Below are 15,579 nucleotides of genomic sequence, written 5' to 3' on the forward strand. Positions count from 1 at the left end.
GGTAGAGGTCAGGGGAGCATGGGGGTCACACCATAAGTTTGTCCCCTTTTATGCCCATATCAGCCAGAGATGCAGATGTTTTATGTGCAGCATGAGATGGTGCATTATCATGCAAAAAAATGATCTTGCTGTGAAATACACGATTCTTCTTCTTGAACCATGGCAGGAAGTGCTGTTTGAGAAAATCCACATACATTATGGAGTTCATCTTTAGAGCCTTCAGGGATCCTAAAGGGGCCGACAATCTCTCTCCCCATGATTCCAGCCCAAAACATTACTCCACCTCCTCCTTGTTGGCGCTGTAGCCGTGTTTGCGTGGGGTGTCCATCAACCAGCCATCCTCCACTCCATCCATCTGGACCATCGAGCACTGCACGGCACTCATCCGTGAACAAAACAGTTTTGAAATGAGTCTTCATGTAATGTTTGGCCCACTGGAGCCGTTTCTGCTTGTGTGAAGTGGATAGAGGAGGTCGACAGGATGGAGTATGCACAGCTGCAAACCTCTGAAGGACCCTGCATCTTGTTGTTCGGGGGACGTTGGAGGCACCAGCAGCTTCAAAAACTTGTCTGCTGCTATGACAAGGCTTTTTTGCCGCTGCTCTTTCAACCTGACGTAATTGCCTGTAGGAAAGAGTCCTCAATTTGCCCTTATCAGCACGCACACGTGTGTACTGTGAATCAGCTACATACTTCTTGATTGCCAAGACAATTCATCCTGATCATCGCACAATGTTGATTGTAGTCATGCCTTGACCTAAACACTCCACAATTTGTTGCTTCTCAGCAGCCGACACATCCTTTTTCTTTTCCATTTTGGCAGAAAATGTAGGCTGCTTAATAATGTGAGACAGCCTTCTTAAGTAGTCTTGCCTTTCATTGGACACACCTGCCAAACTAATTAGCACAGGTGTCTGCAATTGCTTACAGTGATATAAAGAGCCCTGACACACATCACCATCAATGAGTTTGACTGACAAACAAACAAATTCTTCCCTTATCACTCCTAAACACTTTTTGCATAATAATTTGGAACACAGTGTACATGTGCTTTTCCACAAAACACCAGTGGTTCACGTAGTGAATCTTACAGTTCTAACTTGCCAACCGTGGTCTGTATGGAGTTGTTCAATAAAGGGCCCAAAATTAAGATAACATAGATGGGAGAGGTCTCTATGAATAGGAATTCCTAAGTATTTGATACCCTGTGAGGGCCAGGCAAAGGGAAAGTTGGACTGGATGGAATCCTATATGGATTTGGGGAGGGAGACATCGAGGGCCTCAGACTTCGCTGCATTGATTTTAAAATTTGACCATGTAACAAAGTGATCTATTTCAGCCATAACAGCATGGATGGATATATGTGATTGAGTGATATATACTAGGACATCATCAGCAAATAGAGAGCACTTGTACTCGGTGCCTCCCACCTCAATCCACCTAATATTGGGGTTATGGCGAATTGATGAGAGCAGGTGCTCCGTCACTAGGATGTATAAGAGAGGGGACAGAGAACATCCCTGCCTTGTCCCATTGGTGATTGTGAAAGGTGATGAAAATGTTCTGACGCGCCCCCTGGGCCTTGGGACACCCGGAGCCGAACCCTTTTTGGTGGATGCTGGTGGTTGTAGTCTCCGTGGCGGCGACCCGGTTCCGTGGCTCAGGGCGGTCAAACCAGTGGCGGAACTATTTATGTGGTTTTGATGTTTAAATGTCCGACTACGCCACCCGTGGATTGCGGTCAGAGTGAACCGCCGCTCCAGGGCAGACCGCTGAGGCTGGTGTTGTGGGTGCAGCAGAGCGTAGCATAACTCCCCACGGGAGGAGTATAGCCTCAGGGCAGTGTATGCGGAGGATGGGGGTGATGGTGCAGGGCAGCAGCAGTAACGACACGGAGTCAGTGATGCAGTCCAGGGCCTTTACTCACAGTTCTTATTATCCAGACCACGTCTGCAGGTAACGGCTGCCCACGTCGTACTGTGCTCACCAGGTGAGGGGCTTAGACAACTCACAGATAACTTTGGAGCGCTTCACAGGACCCCCTTTGTGTGTCCTTTGTCTGGCCTTTCTTACCAACCCTTCTGTCCGGCTGCCTCGGGCCTCCTCTTGGTAAACTTGGCGCCAGTTTCCCTGACCCTATGTGGTGCCTTCCTAGCGGGTGTAGCGAGGGGCTGCGCCACATAAAATGTCACAGCCTCCTGTTTCTAGCTGAGGGTCGTTTCCTGCCTACACTAGTTTCGGGGACTGGTCTCCCCCTTTGGCCTGACCCCTCCACGCAGGTGGATTCGGGCGTGCGGTGGCGACTCGCCCGTCCGCACCCCTGGGATCCCTTCGTTCCTCGTTCCTGGAGCCTTCTCCACTCCTCTTCCTTCCTTCTCCCTCTTCCAGGCCTGGGCCTCTGTTACTAGGCCCGCCTCCGGAGCAGAGCTCATGCAGAGCCCCTGCTCCCTGCCACTTCTGCTCAGACTTCTCTGCACTGAACTAAGATGGTGAACACCTTTTATACTCCCTTCTCAATGCACCCAGGAACTGCTTCCTCCCTGCTCCTGCACTACAGGGTTCCCCTTCCTCAGTGTTCCCTCCCCCCACTCCAGCCAGGGACAGGGACTGTCGTGCCCATCTCAGGGGCATATTGGTCGCCCTGCCCCACGGCAATGTGGTGTAATGCATGCAGGTGTCGGGTCCTGATCCACACTACATCCTTACCTGAGAGTGAGATATCACACCTCTGGGTGAGGTGCAATACCTCTGTAGCAACCGAGCCCTCAGGGTGCTACAGTTCCATTTATCTTCAGCCTAGGTGACGTATTGCGATACAGGGCCGTGATTTTGGCTATAAAAGGGTCCCCTAGACCCCTACCCCAAGCTTTTTAAGAGAATCATATATGGCGTGCCAGGAGACTCTATGGCAAGCTTTCTCAGCATCCAACGAGAGTATCTAATTACAAATTTTTAACTGCATCTAGCCCAGGAAATACTTTGTGCCTAGTAGCAGTGTCTGCTAGTCAGCGGATTATCCCGGCTGTTAAGCAAGCTACACCACCTGTAGTTTGGACACTTAATTTTTTCAAAGGAAATGCTTCGGGACCACGGGATACTCAGTGAAGAGCATCAGGAGGCACCCCAAGGCATAGGGGCTGGGACTGGCAGTAGGATGCCTTGCGGTGGACAGCCGAGCTCGATCCTTATAAAAGCTTTTTAACTGCAGCAGCTTTAGTGGACGCTACTGGAGCTGGAATTACGCGGCTGCTGGCATGAGACTTGCCCTCCAATAGATCCTTGTAAATGGATTTAAAGTGTATTCATTCAAATTAGAGAGACAATTTAAATTAAAAAGCTTAGAGCTGCCTCCACCACAGGGGGGCTCGCTCGACCCACCAGCGGACAGGCACCAGTATTGGGAGAGGGGGGCTGGCCGTCAGGGTTCACCGCGGCTCTGGCACAAACCCGGCGACGCGGAGGTGGCACGGGCAGGAGCGGAGTGAACGTGTTGGCTTCTCACTTTTTGGATTTTAGAAGGGCATGACATGCCTATATCTGTGTCTCCCCCTCCTTTTACTCCTCCACCTCTTTTCTTTTCGCATGACTATATGTACTTGTCACTTTTCCATGTGTTAGTTGTGTCTTCTGAGCAGTTTGTCAGCTTTTGGACACCTTTGAAGATGTTTTCTATGTGTTTCTATGTGTTTTTGTTTGCCTGCCATTGGTTTTAACGGTGTTCGAAGGTGTTCGACGAACAGTTCGACGAACAGTTCGGCGAACACACGGGTGTTCGACGAACCGAACCGAACTCGAACACTATGGGGGTGGCTCAACACTACTGCTGAGATGTTATGGAAGCCCAGGTTGCTTTGATAGCAGCCTTTAGATCGTCTGCATTGTTGGGTCTGGTGTATCTCATCTTCCTCTTGACAATGCCCCATAGATTCTCTATGGGGTTAAGATCAGGCGAGTTTGCTGGCTAATCAAGCACAGTAATACTGTTGTTTTTAAACCAGGTATTGGTACTTTTGGGAATGTGGACAGGTGCCAAGTCCTGCAGGAGAATGAAATTTCCATCTCCAAAAAGCTTATCGGCAGAGGGAAGCATGAAGTGCTCTAAAATTTCCTGGTAGACGGCTGCGCTGACTTTGGTCTTAATAAAACACAGTGGACCTACACCAGCAGATGACATGGCTCCCCAAACCATCACTGATTGTGGAAACTTCACACTAGGCCTCAAGCAGCTTGGATTGTGGCCTCTCCACTGTTCCTCCAGACTCAGGGACCTTGATTTCCAAATGAAATGCAAAATTTACTTTCATCTGAAAACAACACCTTGGACCACAGAGCAACAGTCCAGGTCTTTTTCTTCTTGGCTGAGGTAAGACGCTTCTGGTGTTGTGTATTGGTCATGAATGGCTTGACACAAGGAATGCGACACTTGTAGCCCATGTCCTAGATACGTCTGTGTGAGGTGGCTCTTGAAGTAATGGCTCCAGCAGCAGTCCACTCCTTGTGAATCTCCCCCAAATTTTTGAATGGCCTTTTGAATGGTTACCCCGGTTGCTTGTGTACCTTTTTATACCACACTTTTTCCTTCCACTCAACTTTCCATTAATATGCTTGGATACAGCAATCTGTGAACAGCCAGCTTCTTTATCAATGACCTTTTGTGGCTTACCCTCCCTGTGGAGTGTGTCAATGACTGCCTTCTGGACATCTGTCAAGTCAGCAGTCTTCCCCATGATTGTGGTGCCTACTGAAACAGACTAAGGGACCTTTTTAAATGCTTAGGAAGCCTTTGCAGGTGTTTTTTTTTTAATTATTCTAATTTACTGAGATAATAACTTTTGTGTTTTCATTGGCTGTAAGCCATAATCATCAAGATTAACAGAAATAAACACTTGAAATAGATCACTCTGTTTGTAATGACTGTATATAATATATGAGTTTCACTTTTTGAATTGAAGTACTGAAATACATTAACTTTTTGATGATATTCTAATTTTGTGAGAAGCACCTGTATGTAGCCTTCTGCATCAGTTTCTCTTACCAGACACAAATGAATAAGAAGTCTTGTCATTGTATGACAGCCACTGTAAGAGATCTCTGCAGAGAGACACAGGTCACTGTCCAGACATATGGCCTCTCTGCAATAAAAGTGACAGCAGTCAGCACTGGATGGAAGCTCTCTGTTGGATGTTTAAAGTGCAGAGAATAAAACCTGATTGATTTATTTTTTTAAACCTGATGTGATCAGATATTATGTCCTGCCATACCCTTATTATGACTCCATTGCCAATGCTCCCCACTGTCATTGCAGACCTACAATACTTACTTTGACTTGAGGCCGACTTGTATCTGTCGGTATTACTCCTTTGGTGTGGTTTTGCGCTGGGACATCTATAGAGGTTCATGGGGCCTTGCAGTACCTCAGTACGTTTTCCATTTTCTGAAAGAATTGTGTACAGTTATTCAATGTAGCCTGATGTATGTGTCAGGAAGACACACCATGTTACTCTGGCACACTGGCTGTTATATGGCTATGCTTGTCCTTTCAGACCTGTGATGCCTTAGGGTTATATACAACAGATAAATAATCTATATAATTGTGGTTTTGTTTATTGCAGAGTGGTCCAGTTTATGCATAAAATGTCATCTGACCCAGTGAAGGTTAAATGGAAAAATCCATTGGGATGGAGAGAGAACATGTGAAGAAAGAAAACAAGGAGTTCGTATTAGCTGATGAAGAAAATTTCTGGGATGCTGATACTTTTAACCCCTCAAATCATATACAACAAGAGCTTTTTACTCCTATTAAGGAGCAACAGTCCAATTCTATAAAAAACCTCTTATGTTCTAGTATGTTTACACCCTCAGAAAACAAACAGTATTCACCTATCCATAATAATGAGGATCCAGAAATGTGCAGGAGAGGGAATCTCAAACAAAGTATTAGCAACTTATCTACAAAATTTACTGAGCATATATCTCATATTACAGAGGAATTAGTCTTGTGATGGACATGTGACTGACTTAACCATTTATATGCAAAAAGATCATACACTGGATCAATCCCTTGATATGAGGGAACCTATAATTATTTGCTGTAAGACAGGGGAAAAATGTTTTTCTACTAGTTCAAATGAATTTGAAGAATCCCACAGTCCTGTCCCTGATTCCACCAAATATCTCACAACTTGCACAGAAGATAAGTTGTTTGAATGTCCTAAATGTTGTAAATGGTTCCGGAGCAAGAACCATCTTGTTGTGCATGAAAGGAGTCACACTGGAGAACGGCCATTTAAGTGTAGAGAGTGTGTGCAGTGTTTTGACGAAAATGGCAATTTAGTTAGACACCAATGAACTCACACAGGTGAGAGAAAGATCAAATGCTCTGAATGTGGTAAATGTTTTAGGGATAACTCAACCCTTGCTCGACACCACAGGATGCACTTAGGGGAGAAGTCATTTTCTTGTCCTGAGTGTGCCAAATGTTTTGGTTGTAAGTCGAATCTTGTTGTACACCAACAGAGCCACACAGGAGAGAAGCATCACTCTTGCTTGCAATGCGGTAAGAGTTTTCTGAGCAGTACACATTTTGTAATCCATGGGAGAACCCATACAGACGAGAAACCCTTCAAATGTTCTCAATGTGGCTTAAATTTTACTGAGAAAATGCAAGTTGACAAGACATTACAGAACTCACACAGTGAGAAAAGATACATCTGTTCAGAATGTGGAAAATGCTTTCGAGATAAGTTCACTCTTAGCAGACATTGGAAGATTCACAATTAGAGATGAGCACATAAGTTTGTAGGACTCAAGGTCATAATTCCAAACCTCCTCTTACCTGCCAACATCTTTGGCTCCTTCTTTTGGCTTGTTTACCTGGCGTGATGTTGTTTGTGTGTTATGTCACACTAGGCCTTCTGATGAAAAGAAAAGCCATGTATGCTGGCACGGCAGGTAGAAGGTGGCTTGCAGGGCCATTGTGGCTAGAGAAAATGAATAAATTCACAAAACCCAGGTCCAGCAGCCTGGTCAGTTTCCTGTGGCCGCCAGACCTGGGTCCTATGAATTTATTTTCTCTTCTCTATCCACGGTGGTTAATAATGGTATGACTGACAGCCCACCTGCAGTGCATTTGAACAGAGCCAACTGTCCGTTAATGTTTCTAGGTGTGCTTACAGTGACTCCCAGTAGAAATAAAGTTAATTTTCTCCCAGGTGCCACACTTTCAGTACTGCAGACAGACACCTTCCCAAGGCAATAGCAATAGCCTTAGGAAGGTGTCTGTCCGCAGTACTGTAAGTGTGGCACCTGGGAGAAAATTAGCCTGCAGATTATCTCTAGAACTGCAGGTAAATATTGTTATCCAACCTAAAAGGTTCACATTAAGCTGCAGCTTTAAAGGGAAACTGTCACCAGAAATAACGCTATTAACCTACAGATATGGGGTTAAGCTGCACGTCAATAGCGTTATCATACTGCCCGGCACCTGCACGCAGCCGAATGCATCGAGGAGAAAATTAACTTTATTCTCTCCGCCAGCATTCATTTTCAGTCATGGAGACGGGGGGCGCTGGGGTTCAGTCACTGCTCTGAGAATATAGAGCTGTAACAGCGCCCCTGGCTCTATTGTACTTCATGATAGCGATATAACTTGAGTTTTTTTGTGAGAAAAAAAACCCTGAAATCTGGCGAAAATTTTGAAAATTTCAAACTTTTAATTGTTATGCCCTTAAATCAAGAGATTTATGTCACACAAAATAGTTAATAAATAAGATTTCCCACATGGCTACTTTACATCAGCACAATTTTTTAAACATCGTTTTTTTTGTTAGGAAGTTCTAAGGGTTAAAAGTTGACCATCGATTTTTCATTTTTCTAACAAATTTTACAGAACCATTTTTTTAGGGACCACATCACATTTGAAGTGACTTTGGGAGGCCTATATGACAGAAAATACCCAAAAGTGACACCATTCTAAAAACTGCACCCCTCAAGGTGCTCAAAACCACATTCAAGAAGTTTATTAACCTTCAGGTACTTCACAGGAGGAATTACAGTTATATGAAAAAGTTTGGGCACCCTATTAATCTTAAGCTTAAAGTTTTATAAAAATTGGTGTTTTTGCAACAGCTATTTGAGTTTGATATATGTAATAACTGTTGGACACAGTAATGTTTCTGCCTTGAAATGAGGTTTATTGTACTAACAGAAAATGTGCAATCTGCATTCAATCAAAATTTGACAGGTGCATAAGAATGGGCACCCTTATCATTTTCTTGTTTTAAATACTCCTACCTACTTTTTACTGACTTACTAAAGCCCTTTTTTTGGTTTTGTAACCTCATTGAGCTTTGAACTTCATAGCCAGGTGAATGCAATCATGAGAAAAGCTACTTAAAGTGGCCACTTGCAAGTTGTTCTCCTGTTTGAATCTCCTCTGAAGAGTGGCATCATGGGCTCCTCAAAACAACTGTCAAATGATCTGAAAACAAAGATTATTCAACATAGTTGTTCAGGGGAAGGATACATAAAGCTGTCTCAGAGATTTAACCTGTCAGTTTCCACTGTGAGGAACATAGTAAGGAAATGGAAGAACACAGGGACAGTTCTTGTTAAGGCCAGAAGTGGCAGGCCAAGAAAAACATCAGAAAGGCAGAGAAGAAGAATGGTGAGATCAGTCAAGGACAATCCTCAGACCACCTCCAGAGAGCTGCAGCATCAACTTGCTGCAGATGGTGTCACTGTGCATCGGTCAACTATACAACGCACTTTGCACAAGGAGAAGCTGTATGGGAGAGTGATGCGAAAGAAGCCGTTTCTGCAAGCACGCCACAAACAGAGTCGGCTGAGGTATGCAAAAGCACATTTGGAGAAGCCAATTTCTTTTTGGAAGAAGGTCCTGTGGACTGATGAAACCAAGATTGAGTTGTTTGGTCATACAAAAAGGCGTTATGCATGGCGGCAAAAAAAACACACCATTCCAAGAAAAACACTTGCTACCCACAGTAAAATTTGGTGGAGGTTCCATCATGCTTTGGGGCTGTGTGGCCAATGCCGGCACCGGGAATCTTGTTAAAGTTGAGGGACGCATGGATTCCACTCAGTATCAGCAGATTCTTGACAATAATGTTCAAGAATCAGTGACAAAGTTGAAGTTATGCAGGGGATGAATCTTTCAGCAAGACAATGATCCAAAACACCGCTCCAAATCTACTCAGGCATTCGTGCAGAGGAACAATTACAATGTTCTGGAATGGCCATCCCAGTCCCCAGACCTGAATATCATTGAACATATGTGGGATCATTTGAAGAGGGCTGTCCATGCTCGGCGACCATCAAACTTAACTGAACTGGAATTGTTTTGTAAAAAGGAATGGTCAAAAATACCTTCATCCAGGATCCAGGAAATCATTAAAAGCTACAGGAAGCGACTAGAGGCTGTTATTTTTGCAAAAGAAGGATCTACTAAATATTAATGTCACTTTTCTGGTGAGGTGCCCATACTTATGCACCTGTCAAATTTTGTTTAAATGCATGGCTTTGCTCTGCTCTGCTTGTCTACTGCACCTGCGGGTTTTGCTCTGCTCTGCTTGTCTACCGCACCTGCGGGTTTTGCTCTGCTCTGCTTGGCTACCGTACCTGCAGGGTTTGCTCTGCTGTGCTTGTCTACCGTACCTGCAGCTTCGTTCCTGTATCCCAGTCTATACTGGTCCCTATCCTGCCTGCGTTCCTACCTGCCAGTACCCACCTGTCTACATGCCAGCCGTGCCTGCCAGTGCCCACCTGTCTGCATACCAGCTGTGCCTGCCAATACCCACCTGTCTGCATACCAGCCGTGCCTGCCAGTACCCACCTGTTCATATGCCAGTCTAACCTGCCTGTTCCTGCATTCCCCAGTGTGGGTCAACAGCTGTGACCGGGGTCTGACCTGGAGTAGCACCTGGTCCCTCTGCTCGGTTCCTCCCTGGTTCACGGAGTCAAATGAGCTGCCGTGCGACCTTGGTTGGGCCGGTTTGATACTTAGTCATGCCCCTCCAGGCACTCCTCGGTTCATGGTCCAGTGGGATCACTAATCACGCTCACGGCAGTCATTCCGGGCGTGTGCACAACAACCAAAATTTGTTGTGCAATTTCTCCTGAGTATGCAGATTCCTCATATGTAGGGGAAAACTACAGTTTGGGCGCACGGCAGGGCTCAGAAAGGAAGGAGTGACGTTTTGCAGCGCAGACTTTGATGGAATGGTCTGCAGCTGTCATGTCACGTTTGGAGAGCCCCTAATGTGCCCATACAATGGAAAACTCCCACAAGTGATCCATTTTGGAAAATAAACAACCCATCAATGGATTTATCTAGATGTGTGGTGAGTACCTTGAACCCAAAGGTGCTTCACAGAATTTTACAACGTTGATCTGTGAAAATGAAAACAATATATTTTTCCCACAGAAGTGTTGTTTTAGCCCCATTTTTTTCCATTTTCATGAGGATAGCAAGAGATAATGGAACCCAAAATTTTGTTGTGCAATTTCTCCTGAGTACGCCGATACCCCATATGTGGTCGAACACTACTTTTGAGGCACAGTGCAAAGCTCATAAGGATAGAAACATCATTTTGGAGATCAGATTTTGCTCGACTGGTTTGAACGTGCCATGTCACATTGGTAGAGCCCCTGAGATGCCAGAATAGCAAAACCCAACCCCATAAAAGACCCCATTTTACAAACTACAACTCTCAATGAATTCATCTAGGGATACAGTGATCACATTGACACCATAGGTGGGTCACAGAATTTGATACCATTGGGCAATGAAGAAAAAAATAGTTACATTTTTACCACTAAAATTTTATTTTAGCCCTAGATTTTACATTTTCACATTGGGAAATGGGTAAAAATGGCACCAAAATTTGGCCCAAAATTTCTGCCTAATGTACAAATATTCCATATGTGGCTGTACAGTACTGCTTAGCTACACGGCAAGACTCGGGAGGGACAGACCGCTATTTGCCTCCTGGAACGCAGATTTTTCTAGAATAGTTTTCAGACTCCATATACAGAGCTCATAAGTGCTAGAAGAGCATAATCCCCCCTCAAGTGACCTGATTTTAAAAATTATACCTGTTATGAATGGCACCAGAGAGATCATGCAGAATCCCACCACTGCCACCACATGTGAAGGATCCCCACGTCGCCTCCCACCTGATGTCGCTATTACGTCAGCCGGATCACTTGATACTGATCCGCACTTTGCACCAATATGACGTTCCGCACCCCCTCGGGGACATGTAAGGTCAGATTGGTACAGTTCTGCACAGAGACCCCCTGTTCTCATGGGTTCAGGAAGGTTACCGGGAGTGAGAAGAGGCTGCCCACTCAGTCACTGACGTGGCACCACACTCGCTCACACCATTGACAGGCTGAAAGCCCCTGTCACTGATACCAGTGAAACAGAACCTTATCAGCCTGGTAGAGCTGCCACAAGTTCCTGTTAGACATAAGCCCCGGTCAGTAACGGGAATTAAATCGGGCCAGAAACAAGTCCCGTTAGTATGTAAGTTGAACCGAACAACAGACGTGTGGATTCGTGGATCCAGATAAAGAGCAGCCCAAGGATAAATTATATATTTAATCGCCATAAGACAATATACTATATACATAAGGGTTATACAAACATAATGGTCAGAGATGCAAACACAATAGTAGTGGTACAAAAGTATACAGATATTAAGCGTCAGTTATCAGTCAGATGAAAGGCCTGGCTTGCAGGAGAGAGTCTGCCACATGGGAGGCTTGTGGTTTGGTTCCCTTTGTCGGGTGACTTCTCCCACACGATGTGTTGTCGGGACCTCCCAGAGAAAAAGCAATAGGCCAAAAACTGTGGGAGCTTTTTAACCCCTATGGGTCACCCCCCCTTCTGCCCCCTGGGCTGGAACTAAATCTCCACCCCTGGCTTCTAGCAGCTAGAAACTCCAGAAATTAAGATGGGTCATAACTCCTTAATGCAGGGCCGGCGTCATCACCTGGCGCACGGGCAAATGCCGAGGCCCTGAGCAGGCGGGGGGGCCCACTCACGGTTGGGCACCTGATGCGCCCCCTGGGCCGTGTGTGTGTGGGGATACCCGGAACCGGACCTGTTGTGGATGCTGGGGGTTGTAGTCCTTGCGTGGTAGGTACCCGGTCCCGTGGCTCAGGGTAGTCAACTCAAATGGCAGTCTATTTGTGTGGTTTTATGATATTTAAATGTCCGACTACGCCACCCGTGGATTGCGGTCAGAGTGTACCGCCGCTGCAGGGCAGACCGCTGAGGCTGGTATTGGGAATGCAGCAGAGAATAGTATAACTCCCCACGGGAGGAGTATAGCCTCAGGGCAGAAAGTAGGGATGTTGGTGGTGATGGTGCGCGGGAGCAGCAGTAACCACATGGAGTCTGTTATGCAGGTCAGGGTCTTTACTGTTGGTGGTTTTAAAGGACCCGTCCGGAATACAGGTTAACAATGGAGGCCTGGTCAGTCTGAGAGCAACTAGAAAATCCCGCTGGTCAGGGAGAGTTTGTAGGCCTACCGTGCTGACTTCACTCTTTCTTGGCTATCCTGCTGTAGTGTAGTGGTAGCCCACGTCTCTGAGTGTACCGTGTTGTTCTCACCCGTATGACTGGCGACTCGGGCCTTCCGTGCTTCTCACCCCTCCAGGGCAGTAGTGGTCCCTCTCGTGTGGCTGAGCTTCCGGGCTTCCTTGGGCCAGAGGACTTGAAGTCCCCTGCATGGTGGTTTTCTGCTGCTGGGCTTATAACCCTCACAGCCTCGGACTCCAGTGTCCGGCTTAGTAAGTCTCTGGTCAGGACGAACTCTGCTAGTTCCCCTCCTGGCCTCGTGTTCCTCCTCTGCCTACAGGGGGACTCCTCAGCCTGCTGCTGACCTGTCCCTATCTCTCTTTGGACTCCTGGAACTCCTCTAACCCCGCCCCATATTCAGTTTATAAAGGGCAGATTTCTCCCCTCCCTGGACTGAGGCAGGAGGTGCTGCATGCTAATTGTCCTCAACCAGGGAACCTCCCACCTGCTCTCAGACATGACATTGCTGCCACTGTGGCGACCAGACCTGGGGTGCCACACACCCCGCCGGGCTATGGGCGGAGGAGAGCGGTGTCAGCGCCCGCCCTTCTCCCCCGCTTGCTCAGGGCCCCAGCAGCCGGATACTTACCTCTCCCCGTGCCTCTGCAGATACGCTGTCTTCCTGCTGTGCGCTCTCTGTGATGTCTCAGGTCAGAGGGCATGGTGACGTCTTTCCACCGTGCCCTCCCCTGAGCCATCACAAGCAGCGCAGAGCGGGAAGACGCCAGCGATGTTGGAGTCTGGAGCAGCGGCAGCGGGTGAGGAGGAGTGAGGTATTTGATTTTTTATTTTTAATGTATGGAGGCATAAGGCATAATATGGGGGGGTGACATCCTGCATGGGGCATTATAAAGGGGGAGTGGGGGGGGGTGACACCCTGCATGGGGCATTATAAAGAGGGGGGGTAGATCCTGCATGAGGCATTATATGGAGGGAGATGTGATATTATGCATGGGGCATTATAAGGGGGGGGGGTGTGACATCCTGCATGGGGCATTATAAAGAGAGGGGGGTGATATCCTGCATGGGGCATTATATGGGGGGGTGACATCCTGCATGGGGCATTATAAGGGAGAAGGGGGGTGTGATATCCTGCATGGGGCATTATAAAAAGGGGGGGTGACATCCTGCATGGGGCATTATAAGAAGAGGAACAGCCTGCATGGGGCATTATAAGGGGGGGGGACAGCCTGCATAGGGAATTATGTGGTGGGAACAGCCTGCATGGAGCATTATAAGGGGGGGGGACAGCCTGTATGGGGCATTATGTGGGGGGAACAGCCTACATGAAGCATTATAAGGGGGGGGCAGCCTGTATGGGGCATTATGTGGGGGGAACAGCCTGCATGGAGCATTATATGGGGACCAGTATCCTGTATGGAGCGTTATATTGGGGCCAGTATCCTGTATGGAGCGTCATAAGGGGACCAGTATACTGTATGGAGCGTTATATGGGGGTCAGTATTCCATATGGAGCGTTATATGGGGGGCAGTATTCCGTATGGAGCGTTATATGGGGGCCAGTATTCTGTATGGAGCATTATATGGGGGCTAGTATTCCGTATGGAGCATTATATGGGGGCCAGTATTCCGTATGGAGCATTATATGGGGGCCAGTATACTGTGTGGAGCGATTCGCTGGTTTCTGAGCTATTGTGGAATTTACAATAGATATCACTCATGTAATGTAAGAAGTGAAATCTTTGCATTGTACTATATATATATTTCTCTGTGGTATCTGTGCATCATGAATCCTGGTATGTATTAAAGGGGCCCACTGAGACTCTTTCGCCCGGGGCCCAGAAAAACCTGGAGCCAGCCCTGCCTTAATGGGCGGTCCTAGGGAGCCGGTCTGGTGTCATCTGATCCAGCCGGGCCCCTGCTATGCGTGGAGACTAAACACAGTGGCCCTAGGGGTTTCCGAATGGCTGTGCCATGAATCTCCCTATCCCTATGTGCTAGAGTTGGTCGAGACCCAGGCGGACATTCACAATGTCTTTGGGATTTCAAAAATCTATTCGAGGTATGCCTAGGATGTACTGTATAGTATTTCCATAACTCGATATGGAATTCCTATCTGTCTAACTAAAACAAAACCCACATGGCTTGGAACCACATAGCATGCAAGTCCTTTGTTCTGAGTTGAGGTGTAATATTTGTCACTCAGTCTCTTGACCCCCCTCCTGCAGAGGCACAGTGTCCTCTTACAACTGCACACTGAAAGGGCTTTAAAATCCTCTGCCAAATAGGATACAATAATTGACATGGAATTATATCTCCAATATTCTTCACAGGGGGGTGTGATATCCTGCATGGGGCATTATAAAAAGGGGGGGTGACATCCTGCATGGGGCATTATAAGAAGAGGAACAGCCTGCATGGGGCATTATAAGGGGGGGAACAGCCTGCATAGGGCATTATGTGGTGGGAACAGCCTGCATGCAGCATTATAAGTGCTCAATCGGATTCAGCTCTGGGGAACGAGCAGGCCAGTCCATAGCTCCAATGCCTTCATCTTGCAGGAACTGCTGACACACTCCAGCCACATGAGGTCTGGCATTGTCCTGCATTAGGAGGAACCCAGGGCCAACCGCACCAGCATATGGTCTCACAAGGGGTCTGAGGATCTCATCTCGGTACCTAATGGCAGTCAGGCTACCTCTGGCGAGCACATGGAGGGCTGTGTGGCCCTCCAAAGAAATGCCACCCCACACCATTACTAACCCACTGCCAAACCGGTCATGCTGAAGGATGTTGCAGGCAGCAGATCGCTCTCCACAGCGTCTCCAGACTCTGTCACGTCTGTCACATGTCCTCAGTGTGAACCTGCTTTCATCTGTGAAGAGCACAGGGCGCCAGTGGCGACTTTGCCAAAGCTGGTATTCTGTGGCAAATTGCAAGCGTCCTGCATGGTGTTGGGCTGTGAGCACAACCCCCATCTGTGGACGTGGGGCCCTCATTCCACCCTCATGGAG

The sequence above is a fragment of the Phyllobates terribilis genome, unplaced genomic scaffold, assembly GCF_046119375.1.
Source record: "Phyllobates terribilis strain yellow unplaced genomic scaffold, ASM4611937v1 Scaffold_43__1_contigs__length_10536358, whole genome shotgun sequence".
Classification (NCBI taxonomy): Eukaryota; Metazoa; Chordata; class Amphibia; order Anura; family Dendrobatidae; genus Phyllobates; species Phyllobates terribilis.